The sequence below is a fragment of the Phasianus colchicus genome, chromosome 14 (assembly GCF_987193195.1).
Source record: "Phasianus colchicus chromosome 14, bPhaCol1.hap1.1, whole genome shotgun sequence".
NCBI classification, from domain to species: Eukaryota; Metazoa; Chordata; class Aves; order Galliformes; family Phasianidae; genus Phasianus; species Phasianus colchicus.
This window is the reverse complement of record NC_143449.1, coordinates 15,575,965-15,587,738: the sequence shown is the minus strand read 5'-3', so window position 1 is coordinate 15,587,738 and position 11,774 is coordinate 15,575,965. Positions and strand designations below refer to the sequence as shown.

The following is an 11,774-nucleotide window of genomic DNA, read 5'->3' as shown; positions in this document are numbered from 1 at the left end:
TGAGAACAACCTCTGTGACTGCTGTAGTTATATGGAGGAGTGCACGCTGGTGTGAGTAAGACAATCCCAACCATATTAATGATGGCAACGCTTTCAGATGAGAAATGTTTTATTAGCAAATTCCAGATTAGAATGACTGAAGTCCAGGATAATAACGTATTCATGATAGCAGTCAAACCTGCAATTTCAACCCATATGATAATAAATTAGCTGTAAGGGTGCCAAGTGAAATAAAAGCTTTAAATTTGGAGTCATTAAGGTTTTCACACTTTTGCTTTTTGGTGAAAGTGAATGCAGAAGTGCAGGGATGCTGGGTGCAAATGCTTTCACTGTGGTAGTTCCTAGCAATCTAGAAATTAATGGCTATCTTTCTATAAATCAGAATGAAGTAAAAAGGTCTTCTTTAGTGAGATATTAGTTTGCTCTGGTTAGCAGAGAATTGAATGAGGTGTGGGTACAGATGTGCACTGTGAGGACACACAGATGGAACTCAGTGGTCCATTGTGAGCTCCCACATCTGGCGAGGCTGTAGGGATGGCTTTGCCCCATGGTTTGCTCTTCTCTGCTTTTCCCTTTCTCTTCCCGTGCTTTTGAATGCCTGCTATTTGCAAACCTGCTGTTAAACTCTGCTACCACTGAACCCATATTAACCTGGAGGCATTAGAGAAATCGGTTGGAAAGCTCAAAACATTCTTGAAGGTCAGCATAAGGACTCTTATGAATGACAAAGAAGAAAATTGGAGTCAATGAGACACAATTGTTGAGGAAAAATATTCTCTCTTACACAATCCACTGACTGAGGAAATTCCCCAGAGGAAGGAGTGTAAGGTGCTTCCTACATGACAGTGAATGACAGCTTTTTCATGCACTGTGGCTCAACAGTTACATTTTTCCCCCGAGAAGTCAGTGAGAAAGAAGAGACTGACCCTTTTCTCAGAACATTAATGCTCGCTCACATCTCAGCTCTTCTCTGTTTTCAGTGTTCTCTATTTCAAGTCCAAATCTTCCTCTGCTTCCATTGAATCCTGCGCCAGTCTGTTGCACGCCGAGGTTTGAATCAGTAAAAGAGCAGGGAAAAAGGAATGCCTGAAGCAGAAGGACAATGTGAACCCTCTGCCATCATCACCCTGAGGATGGAGCAGTGACATCCCAGGGCCACCACGGCTCTCTGTCCTCCTGCACGAAGCCATAGAGGGAAGAGAACTGGCTCCTGGAAGCCTGCCTTCTAGCAGGAAATGGCCTGGGTTGTAGCAGCCTAAATGTAATACACAACTATTGAGAGCCTATGAAGCTCTTTAGGCAACTAACTGCTAGGCAGTCTCAAAGCAATAGCTGCTGTTGGTTTCTTTGGTGTTACAGCTCCTTAGCAGGAAAATCCCCAGATGCACCGCTACTTTCCCTCAGCTGTCTCATTTAGCATCTTGTTTGCTTTTGTCTCATACCATTCTCCTTACCTTTCTTTTCTTTTTCCCCAGAGAGCCTTGCTTGCTGACTCTCCCAATGGCTTTGCTGAGGTTTCGATGCCCAACTCTTGTGAGGTGAGTGGGGTGCAGTGGGGATGCTGATGTAAGCCCCTCTCTTGTTCTGTAATTCCGTTCCCTAAATTCATCACTGTGGGTTAACAAATAAAACCTACAAGGTTTCCTCTTAGGTCTCATGAAGGCCTTGGGCTTTGTCATTTTCCAACCCCAGCCCCATCAGCCTTCTAAGCCAACCTTGCACCTCGTCCTGCCAGGCTCTCCCACGCAGGTCAATCTCATTTCTGCTTTGGATTGTTACAGTTTAAAGATAGCATTTCCCTTTCTTGCCTCACAGCATTCAAATGCTAATTAGATCCCTTAAATGTCTAGGAAGTTATCCCAGTTTACACATATATGGTTTATTAACTCGCGCTCATTTCAAACCTTTTCTTTGATGTAGGCTAATGGAATTATTCTTTTAGACTCACTTTAAAAGGTGACTTCTCTTTCTTTCTTGCTGGATGGTGTTTCTCCGAGGCACATTTTATTTGGATAAAACAGTGCTTTTCCATGGGCTAACCCTGAGCACTGCTGGACTTCAGGCAGCGGAAATACAGTTGCTTTCTATTTGCAATAACTTTTTCAAGTTCACACTTCTACTCTTTGTTACAAAAATATTTATTTTACCTCTCTTTCTATAGCTAATAAGAGAGAGCAGGCCAGGTTGCACAAATCCCTCTCCCTGCAGAACATGGCCATGTGTGCCAGCATTTGTTTCCAGCTGTTTTTGTGTCATCAGCTTTTAATTTCACCAACTACCTGCTTGTGCCTCTCCTCTCCTTTTTTTTTTCTTCTTTTTTTTTCCCCCCCCAACCTCAGGTATTTTGTGCTGTTATTGTGATTGTCAGTTCTGTTCTGCTTGAGAGGTTTCAGTGTATGTTGCCATGGTTACAGGTGCCAGAATTGGAGAGAAATGAAGGGGGTACCACGGCACCGTAGTGACTCTGATGGAGGCTTAGCACTGAGATGTTAGCTATTACTTCCCTGGATTCACATTATTTGAGGACGGATCCGTTTTAATAGAATATTTAAATGCTTGCCTGAATATAGATTGCACTAAAATGGAATTACATGGAGCTGGATTTAAAGTAAATGAATTTTTTTTAGCAGGCTTTTTTTTCCCCCACCTTTTCTTAATGAGTGCACACGCAGCCTTTGGGACAGCCTGCAACTAAACGTGCAGAGTGCATCCAGAGCACGTCCTGCTGCACGGGTGGTGTGAGCCCCTTTGATTTGATCTGCCACAGGGCTGTGTGGGGGACAGAGTACATTTCTTCACCAAATTTCATAGAAGAAGGTTACAAACTTTTGATTTTTTTTAAGGAAATAGCTGCCTCTGAATGATTTCCTGTACCAGAATGGGGAAGGCATTTGGGATGTGGGTGCATATTGTCTCCCTTCTGCTGTCTGTGTAGTGATAGCACATGTTTCGAGAGGCTCGCAGGAGGCTCACAGGCAGGATGCCATATGGGTTTCTTCAAAACCAGGGTTTCTTCTTCCACTTCTCATTGTGTAAGCTTGATGCTTAATTCAAAGCACGGCAAAGTCAATGGAGAAGCTCCTAATGACAGCAGCAAAATGTAGATCACATCTTGGATCAGGTTTTTAGCAACCTTCTTTTCCCACATTGCTCGAGGTAGTGTGAGACCGTTTTAAGTCCTTTGCCCATCGGATTGCCTCAGTCAGTTCATCCTGCTCGCTGTGCAACCATGGGTGATGTGTGTCATGTGCTGCTTAACCAAAGGGATGGGCGAGATGCACAAGGGCTGTTGCATGTTTGAGGTGGGTGGCAGGACGTCATGCTGGTCTCAAAGAAAACCCCTGCTTTCCTTCCCTAGAGAAGAGATGGAGCTCACTTCATGGGTTACATCTGAAGCTCCTGCCCATGTGAAGGGAAATTGTGTAAGAGAATCTAATATATCCATGCGTATATTTATGCACACGTGTAGCTATATATGTACGTAATTAAAATCTTTATCATTCTGAAGGAGCTTTGAAATTAAGTGATGCATTCCCAGGTTCAGAAATTTTCTTTTGAACCTATAGAAAGAGAGCAAACAGGATGGCATCGTTGCAGTGTTGATTAGTGATTGTAATTGGGGAGAAATGGTAATATGACATTTTATCAACAGATGAGGTTTTTACAGTGATTCAATTTATAATTTGTAAAATGCAGGAAAAATGGAACAAGTGAAAGAAGTTACTCTTCATCTTTTCCCCTGACTTTTATTTTCATTTCTTATTAACCCTTCCTCTTGGAAAATGGCTCAATTAGAGCTGTTTTACTTCTAGCCATTGGGATTAATCCTATAGAATAGTTTTGATAACACTGTTAGAAATGTGGAACTAGGGAAAAAAATGCAAAAATGCAAAAAATGCAGAAGTTGCATTTAGCCTAATGAGAGTGTTGCATTTTTTTTCAAAGCTAGACCTCTTCTGAGGTAGATTAGAAACAGCAGTGTGTTTTAAGTGCAGAAAGGCAGATGTAAAGTGTCTGGGATCTGTAATTTGGTTGGAGTGCAGGAAGTTGACCCTTTCAGGTGGCTCTGTCCCACCTGGGCACACTGCAGTTGGATGTGGCTGTCTGGAGATGGAGGGGTTGGGCTGTGGAGTGAATCAGCTTAAGGGAGAGAGAATAAGGCTTGGGGCAGGAATGTGGTTTAACTCTGTCTTGGATGGGTTTTTAGGTTTAGATCTTCTTTCATTTGCAAGATCCACATTGATTTATGAAGAAAAATGAGTTTATAAAGATCTATTCCGTTCTTCATAAACCAATACAGATCTTACAAATGAATCACAGAATCACAGAACTGTAGGGGTTGGAAGGGACCTCCAGAGATCATTGAGTCCAACCCCCCTGCCAAAGTAGACTCCCTACCTCAGGTTGCACAGGTAATGAATGAAGGAAGATCTAAGCCTCCAACTTCACAAGGGTCTGAAAACCCCCTCAAGACAGAGTTTAACCACATAATGCTGTATCGCAGCCCCACAAAAATTGCACCTGATGGTCAGAGCAGCTCAGAGTGCACATGTGCTGAGCTTTTCACTGGTTAGGTATATACCATCCCACTTACTAATGACAGCGTGGTCACCTTTTGTGTACCTTGTGGCATCCAGACAAGGGCTGTGGCTGTACGGTTTCCACCGCCTGGCCCAGCTCACCCAGAGTAGCCAGGGTAACTCCGTGCAGCCCTGAAATATGCTTTGCAACCCCCTCATCCCAGTGCTCCGCTCATATTTGTGAATTCTGCTCCACCAGCTGGATGCCTCGAAGCTGAGCTCTTAAAAGCCTGTGGTGCCCTTTTGTCAGCCTGGGCCTAAATTTTTAACTCTAGGTATTGCAGAGAGTTGGTTTGGGAGATGTTAGGGGAACTGCATCTGCTTTATTTGAGTGCTCGCTTTGTATCAGTGCTCAGCAAACACACACAGCTTCCACAAAACGGGGCATTATATTTTCCTGTGATTTTGCAATTGCCTGTCGTTAGGTTGAGGGACAAACGTGCGCCCAGGATGAAAGGAACTGCATCAAAATCAGTGTTTACATGAAGTCTGTAAACAAAGCAGCATCTGCTTGGCTTGCTGCAGTGTTTCCAATTCACTGCAGTACTTAATTGTTGTCAAACTGTTGTGTTTTCCTTGACGCTGAATATAATTTACAAGGAGAGGTAAGTGTAGTGCCTGCTCATCTCCTAATGAATGAACAGATCCACCGTTTTGTGCTTGACTTTCAAATTTTGGCTGTGGTTTGTACCTGGTGAAATAAGCGTGTGGAAATGATTTGTCAGTGTTCTCTCCCTGTGCCAACTCCAGGAGTTGTTGCTGCACAGGACAACAACGACCACTAGTGGCTAACGAGAAATTTTTCAACATCGATAAAACTGGAAGAGAAAATCCACAGGTCCAATACACTGAGTTATTGCAGCAGATGACAGTGGATGGATTTAGTGTGTTAAGACTTAAAAGCATGTTTCAGGTCAATTCCTCCTTCCAGACCATGCTGTCTTGCCCTTACTCTGCCCACAATCAGTTCAGCTCCTGTGTTTGTGCACATCACACAACATAAGGCCATCAGCAGCAGTGGCTTCCAATGCTGTCCCAACTACAGAGAACCCAAACCTCACACTCTGTGTAAGTACATTCCATCAGTCCTCTGTTCTGCAGTTATTGCTTCTCCTGTTGGCTAGCATCTTCTGTCCCTTGTCTTCCATGCACTTTTTAATTGGTTAATTATTCTATCCATATGCTACACACACACTAGTGAGCCAGTTATTAGCAATATCACATGTTCAGCTCCCTCTGTACATCTTTAAATTCTATATATAGGCATTTTGTGGTCTCCACAACCTCCTTGTGCAATACCACAGGTGTGTCACATAAGCCTTTTGGTAGCTGCTTTATGGGCTGTAGGCATCCTGCTTGTTAGTCTGTTATCTATGTTATCTATGATCCTCACTCATGCTTGTGGGCTCCCTGTCACTTCATGCATGCAGCCACAATAATTATGCATCATTTTTTTTCCTGGCCATGGAAATGCCATGCAAACCTGGTGCCCTCCATGGGCAGATGGTACAGGCTGCTAAAAGTTGCAAGGACAGGCACCACCTCATCCTTGATGCACATTGTGGTCCCTTCCAACCCAAGCTATTCTGTGATCCTCTGCCAACTTTGCCTCACAAGTGAGGTCTGCAGTGAAACCCGATGCATCCTGCATGAAATCGGCTCCGTGGAGGCGAAGGGACTACAGAGCATCCACAGAGCAAAAGCCTTTCGCTAAGGGAGTGCAGGCAGTGCTGGACGATGAGAATCGGGCTTTTTAGCGTTATTCCTGCCGCCCCCCTTCGCCCCTTTGTAAAATCGCTGTGCTGTTTTGCAGAGCTTGCAGTACCAAGCGGCAGAGGAAGGTGGCATAGGAGGAAGGGGAATCAGAGGTTCGTTAAGAGCCGAGTTGCTGCAGTGGGCACTGCTGCCCTTGTGCTGCCATTGAACCCTGTGCGAACTGAGTAAAAAGAGAGGGAAGTTCGAGCACGAAACGGTAGAATGAAATGCGGGTAATAGAGAAGCGCACACCGATCCTGACATTCCTGCCTTGACTTCGCGTAGTCCCTTTCTATTTCCTGCTATTAGTCTGAGTAAACTGGGTTTTCCACTGCTGTGTGGGTGCACTGGGTGCTGCAGCAAGGGCAGGTAAGTCATCTGATCCGGAGCAGAGCTAATTTCCCCCATCCATGCAAATGTGTGTAGGTCACGTTGGTGTTAATGAGCTGCAGGCGTGATTGGAGGGGGAATGTACTCCGCTGCTTACTTTACGAGGCAGTGTGTAGTTATTGTCCTGAATGGTTTCTGCAAAGTGTAGCTGAAACCCAGCCAGGGGCATGGTGCCAAAGGAAAGGGGAAAAATACTTAAGGCAGACAGTTTGCCAGTAGCTTAGCAGCTGTCAACTAGTTGTTCCAGGAAGATATAAAGATTGAAGATTCATGATACCTGGCTCCTACTCTCTTTCTGTGTGTATAATGTATAGCAGTGGAGAAAAAGAGAAAGAGGCAGAGAAAAAGAGCACTAAGTGCTAAAACAACTCCTGTTTACAAGAGATTTTCTTCCCAGATGGCCATAGTGAGAGGTAAGGTGGTTCTCTGCTCAGGGAGCTCAGGCTTTGGAGCTTTTTGCTGATTTTTCCTTTCTGGGTGGACCCAGATTGCCTTTGTACAGAAAAGCTTGCATTTGGATCCTGAAAACGATGAAAGGAGATAACACTTGGCCCTGTACTTCTACTGAAAGAGAGTCCTCCTTAAGGGGGCCATTAGGATGTATGGTAAGGAACTGCATCTATCAGCAGGGAATCACATCCAGAATGAAAAGAAAACTTTGGGAATTTCCTCATACCCTCCTTTGTTTTTAACTGCAATACAAATTTTAAACAACTTCCAGCAGCTTGGCAGAGGACAGGAAAAAAGTTACGAACACCTGGTGACATTTTCTTTCTGTCTTTCTATGGATGTGGGTTACTGGTGCCAAGGGAAGCAGGAACATTTGGCTTTTTGGTGGCAGGGAGAATACAGGAGGGTTGGCTCTATTGACTAATGCGTTGTTTAATTTATGGGTTGATTGTCCTTCAGCCTTTCTGGACAACAAAAGTGGGACAAAGCTGCATCCCTCCCTGCAGAAAGTCTCCAAAATCCTGAAATGGGCACTGATTTCTGTTTCTTTGATAGTGTGGTGAGCCTTGGGGACTGTTCACGCTCAAGCAATCCTATGGGACAGCTGTGATGGCGTTAGCTGGCTTCCAAATATCCCAACTGTGCTGGAGAAAGTTGGTCACCAATTCTGGACTCAAGGAAAGTCAACAGCTTTGAAGCGGTTGATGTGGCATTTCTACTTCTGGACTTTTAGGAACTCTTCCTTGATTTTGCAGAGAATCTGTTCAAATGTACTCAGTGGTTGTTGAGATCCGAGGTTGCCTGTCACACCAATAAAATCTTTCTGTTTCCTTCTCCATGGTTTTGGAATGAGAAACACCTCATGGCTCACTGCAGCAGGAGAGAAAGCTTCAGTGACACAGCTGCTGAGTGCAGGTACTTCTCCCAGAGCATCAAACCATTTTGGATGACTTATTCTAGGGAACCATTATGTTCTTGTGGGCACTGCATAAGTGGAAAGAAAAAATAATTAACTAGATAAGCAACTGAGTGTGAATGATGTGCTGGGAGCTATTGATCCTGACAGGGAAAATTGAACCCTGCAAGGCAGCATGACCTGCCTCATCATCACAGCCAGAAGAAGACAAAAATCTTTTTCATTTTCAACCCTCCTACAGGTTCCATTCTTCTACCTTTCTTCCTCTTTCTGTTACAATTTTTCTTTCTTGAAACACTGCACCATGTTGGTCATTTCAGCTCTATGCTAGTAGGTGGCAGCCTCCAATCAAGTTTTGAAACCCAGTGAGATGTTTCTCCTTCCTTACCAGTTGGGCCCTGGAAATGGTGCAAAGCTCCTGCTAAGGGTGGGCCAGAAGGAGCCCTGCTCTCACTTTCCTATAACAATACATATGTGCTACACTGCCAGTAAACCTCACATGGGGATGTCTTCCTTTGTGGTCTCATTTCCTCCTGCAATGTGACTTTTAATCATACCTGTGAAAATTACTCTCCTCCAGCATGGCGATCAACAGGTTTCAGATGTTAATGCTCTTCTGCAGTTGGGGAGCAAACGGTGCAGTTTGGATTGGGTAATTGCCCTCACAGCCGTGTCTGAAAATCCCATTAAGAGACCGTCCAGACTGAACAGGAAAGGGGAGAGCTGGGCTGGGGCAGAGCTCAGCTTTCCTGGGGCCCTATGAGCACTGCTGGCATACAGCCATCAAAGTGCTAATTTACTGCAGTTATTTTCCAGAAGTGCTACCTTAGTAAAATAACATCAGCTTGTGAGACACATCCATCCCTGTGTCTTTCCTCTCCTGACCCAAGAAGGAGGCAGAGCGGTAATGAGGAGAGGGACATCTTGGCCAACCTTTGAAGGAAAAGCTCTCTGAGATGCACACACATTATATACATATAAATATTTGTATTGATATATAGATATATATGTATTTATAGGTATGCTTGGTTCACCAGCTGATGGAAGAGTACCTACTGTTGGCTCCACCAGTACGGATCTGAGGGTATCATTCCCTCAGTGAGGCACAGCTAAAAAGCTCTGTGTGCAGTAGCAGGCAGGAAGAGTAAATGTGGTCTTGGCAGGGGTAGCCACATGCTGTGAATTCAGTGATGCTGCCCTTGGCCATGGGAGGGGTTGAAGCAACCTGCCCATACCTTCATGTAGGAGCTATCAGGTTCTTGTGGAGCATTTCAGCTCTCTTCTCATCTACCTGGGGGCATTAAGCTGACTCACTTCTCAGACTGAACTGATCTCTGGAGAAAGAAATAGGAGGATGCACTTAGCTGGTTTGGAAGACCTTCTGTAGAATCATAGAATTATTAAGGTTGTAAAAGACCACTAAGATAATCTAGTTCAAACATCAACCTGCTCCTGACATGCCCACTAACCATGTCCCTCAGTGCCACATCTCCACAGTTCTTGCACACCTCCAGGGATGGTGATCCCTCCACCTCCCTGGGCAGCCTGTCTGCATTTGGATCCTTTCCCAGTCTGATCTATCTGTATTGGTAGATAGGTCACTGTTATTTCTCTTTCAAAGCTGATGGCCTTGTGTTTTTGTCATCACAACATATCTCAAAAGTTAGCCAAGTGTGCAAGTCTACTGAAGGCAGATATTTTTAAAGTAATCATCTCCATTGCAGATAAATGGAGTAGAAAGTGAGTGACAGATATACATTTCTTCATGTAACTGGAATATCATTCCATTAAACTGGACTGAATGTTATAGTAGGCATCCAGTGAATTGGAGAGAAGCACTATTTTCAGCCTCGCATTAATCTAAATGGACACTTTCCCCAAGTTGTAAATTATATATCTCGTTTCTATCTTGCAGGTTCGAATAACTGTGGTTTTAAGAACATCTCCAATCCATGTCGTGAAGGAAGGGCTCTGGGAATGGGGCGATCAGGCAGAATTGGTCAGTGGTGTACCTGTGACACACAGAGCAGCCGGAGCTGCCCCACAGGGAGGGGAGAGCGCAGAGCTGATGTGTTAAGTGTGAGGTGTATGTGTGGGAATGGGCTGGGAACCAGCTGAGACTGTATCCTCATACCTCAACAAGTTCTTTTTTAAAGCTCTACTGGAAAAAAAAAAAAAAAAAAGGATCGAATCCTACCTCTCTACATTCAGACAACAGCAACACTCAACAGAACCAGCAGCTTTGTCAGCAAGAGGGAGTGTGTCTTTGGGGCAGCAGGGCTGTGGTGCTGCCCCTGCACTGGGCACTTTATTACGGGGTTTATAAAATGATGTAGAGGGAGGAGCAGAAGGACCCCTTGTGCAATGACAGCTTATGGGAGAGCAGTGCAGCAGGAAGAATTTGATTTGGTGGAGAACTTTCCCTTGCACTGACAGATTGCTCCTGCAGCCCCAGACTGCAATGCTGGCTCCCCGTTGTACAGCAGTGGTTTCTGCAGAGTTTTGCATTCTGTGCCCAGTCTGTGTTGTCTGAGATAAAAACACAGTGAGGATTTATGGCTGTGATGCAAGAGCCGGGTGGTTAAAGTTTTATGGACTTCTTGTTTGAGTCATGGTAACAGGGTGGCTGTAAATCTTGGCAGTGGTGTTTGTAGTCATTTAAAGGGAGTGCATGTCTGATACCAACAAAATGATTTCTTTTATCGCCAGTAACGATGCCTACAGCATACAAATCCTTCCTGTGCCTGACCAACCCCTGACTCCCACGTGTCCGTGCCTCCTGCTTGGTGCCTGTTGATCCACCAGATGGCACTTGGTTACTCTGAATTTTTTTCCTCTGCTCCAATGTAGTAACTGGTGACTGTATGCCTTGGTATTGCTCTTTTCATTCTGAGTTAATCCTTTTCTTATTTTGCTGTTAATTTATAAATATGGTAATGCTAAAAGGATCTGAAAGCAATTAATGGACTAGGTTCTGCTGTGGTCCACACCCAGTGTTACATGTAAGAGAGCCCTCTGGGAAAACCTACACCCAATACATAAACATTATAATGATATCTAAGAAGATTTTGCACAAAACCTTCCCAACATTTTAACTTCCTGCTTTAGTATTCACCCTCTCTAAATGTGTGTGATTACAGGAATATGTAAATTGAGAGTGACAGGGATTTACTTCAACCTACTGAGAGCTCCATCAGGAAAACGCCTGCAGAGAGGATGTTGATATGGCTGAGATGGACCTCTATAATGGGAACCCCAAAAATAAGCCTCATCAAATGTGAGGAACAAGATAAAAATCAGTAAAAAAGCCCGCAAAAACCAATATTAATTAAAGCAATAAAGGTAAGACCACATCTTCATCTTCTGTTACAGATGATGAAATAGATCTGCCAGTGCACAATGCTGCGTTGTGCAAAAGAGACAAAGGACACTATCAAACTTCCTTTAACTAGATAGTCTGCATATAACTAGCTCTGAATTTTGGATTTTCTTCCATCTGACTTGTTTTCTTTCCCAGCTTGCTGCCTCCCTTTGGAGAAACAGAGGCTGGGAGTGTTCACTGGGGTAAAAGATTTAAAGGTCTGTTTTCTTCACATTTGTATGGGGAAGAGCTGTTTCTCTTCTCGGCAATCCTAGCCTCTTGCAAGCCAACTTCTAGTCCAAGCTCTGGCTCCTGGCTCTCC

General features: G+C 44.3%; 1 long non-coding RNA gene across 2 annotated transcripts; it reads left to right on the top strand.

The window, feature by feature from the left end:
• The first annotated feature begins 496 nt into the window (after nucleotides 1-496).
• On the top strand, nucleotides 497-10,084 carry LOC116229650 (uncharacterized). Of its 2 annotated transcripts, XR_016471130.1 has the most exons (4): nucleotides 497-699; nucleotides 1,476-1,538; nucleotides 7,731-8,090; nucleotides 10,007-10,084. It is a non-coding gene; the product is annotated as an uncharacterized LOC116229650 (long non-coding RNA). The 2 variants fall into 2 exon arrangements; XR_004167053.2 differs by lacking the exon at nucleotides 10,007-10,084 and having other exon boundaries at nucleotides 7,731-8,188.
• The last annotated feature ends 1,690 nt before the right edge of the window (nucleotides 10,085-11,774 follow it).